This window comes from Lonchura striata, chromosome 8 (assembly GCF_050655825.1).
Source record: "Lonchura striata isolate lonStrDom1 chromosome 8, ASM5065582v1, whole genome shotgun sequence".
NCBI classification, from domain to species: Eukaryota; Metazoa; Chordata; class Aves; order Passeriformes; family Estrildidae; genus Lonchura; species Lonchura striata.
This window is the reverse complement of record NC_140710.1, coordinates 4,965,649-4,967,681: the sequence shown is the minus strand read 5'-3', so window position 1 is coordinate 4,967,681 and position 2,033 is coordinate 4,965,649.

Here is a 2,033-nt window from a genome sequence, read left to right as displayed (position 1 = left end):
AAATATTCACTGTCAGGTTCGAAATGGGAATTACTGCTGTGAGCTGTTTGTCAGGCCTTGTTCTGGGACGTGTTGCTTATGATCTGCCCGGGTGTTTGTTACATTTGCCCCTGTAAGAGTGTTTGGATATTTCATCAATCATGCATGCAAGTTCCTTTGTCGTCTTTTGAAGGAGTGATGTGGTTTCATTTATAAAAACCATGTTGAGAACATGCTTCCTTTTAAAAAGTGAAACCTCTTCTTAGCAGTGCTTCATCTGGAAGTGGCAGGGACAGAAAACAACTTTAGCTTGTCTTGGGGATGATTTTTCTACTCCGTAAAGTTTTTCAGTTCTCCATGCAAGCAGCCAAGGAAGCCTTCTTGAAGGAGCCTGGTAGTAATTAGGTCACTCTGTGTGGATGCCACAAACTGTGAGCAGTTCTGACAAAATCCAGGTCTAAACATATGCTTGGACATCTTCCACTGTGCAGAGATGGGAAGAAGGGTTTCAGTGCTCTAGAACATTCCCAAAGATACACAAGATAGTTTTAAGGAAGATGTGAAGGAATTCTGGTGTTAATGGATCATCCCCACAGAGTCTCTGTGTGACTGTCCTTAGGTATTGAGGGAACAGATTATTTCTGCTTTTAGCCTCAGGCAATTTAATTTATTCACTGAAGGGGTGGTGAGGCATTGGAATGGGCTTCCCTGGGAAGTGATGGAGTCATCATCCCTGGAAGTGTTCAAGAAACACCTGTTACCTCTTTGGTGAGTAGATTGCAAAGAACGGCTTATAGGGAAATTCCTAATTAAAAAAATGAGTTAATGAGTTCATCTGAGTTCACCATGAGTTTATGAGACTAATGAACTAATCCCAAGCAGTGACTGTGACACTTCTGTGATTGCCCCTCCACCTTGATTACTATTTCAATCCAGAACTTGATGGAAATCTGGGTGGGGCAGAACTAGAAAATAAAAGGTGCTGTGAGATGCCATGTGTCTTGGCACAGGCTTTTGGCACTGGGGCTGGGAGGCTGTGCATCAGCCCAACTACATGAGCTCATGTCTGTGCAGTTCACATGCTCCCACTTTGCAGTGAAACAGGAGAGGGTGCCTTGGCATCACATGAAGAAGCTTTTTGGGCCCTTTCAAATGTCAGCTTTCCCCCTGGAGACTTGTTAAGCACAAAATGACAGTGTCCCCAGGTCACACATTACTCAGAAGCAACATGAGGCCCCCAGATGTGCTGTGCCTCCAGCTCACAGGATGTTCTTTGTCCAGGAGATGTGGCTCCAGTTTTGGGGTTGGTTTTGTTTTAGTGCTTAAAAAGGGCAGGAGCCAGCACACTGATTTGACTTGAACTTGAGGCATCACTCTTAAACACAAAGATTCTCCCATTTCTCATTCTAGCTTGAGCTCTTGAGAAGATCTCATTCTCTTCCTTCAGTTCAGTTTGAAATTGTTGTAGCATATGGACGTGTTTAGGGATTGCAAGAAGGATCACCATGCTTTGTAATAAGTGAAGATTTAAAAACTGAGTGTTCTTCCAGCTGTATATGTGTGAGAGGCAGATCCACTTACAGATTTATCAGGCATGAGAACACACAGAGAGGTGCTTGTACTCCATCCAAAGCTCCTCATAAAGCAGTTTAGTTTGCACAGCTCTGAGTTTTCACTGTGAGTTCATCTTCCTAGAGTGCTCCACAGCTTCACACACAGTGTTTTTTTTCCAGTTAACTCCATTGATTTAATTGGTTTGGTTGCTTTTTCCTGCCCCAGTGCATCCATATGGCATAAGTTTTTTTTTTTTTTTTTTTTTCCTGTCACATAGATATAAAATAATGAAGTCAGGCTCAGGGATATGCCAGAGAAAACACAGCGTGCCTCATATGAACTCAAGATGTCAGCTGGCTCTGTGGAAAAAGGAAGATGGATTTTGGCCCAGTTAAAGGTACTCCATTAAGGGACATATGAGGGACATTGCAGGTTTGCTCTGGGATACCATCAACAATGAGAGGAGACATTGATTGGCTTCTGTAAATGAAGCTTTTCTA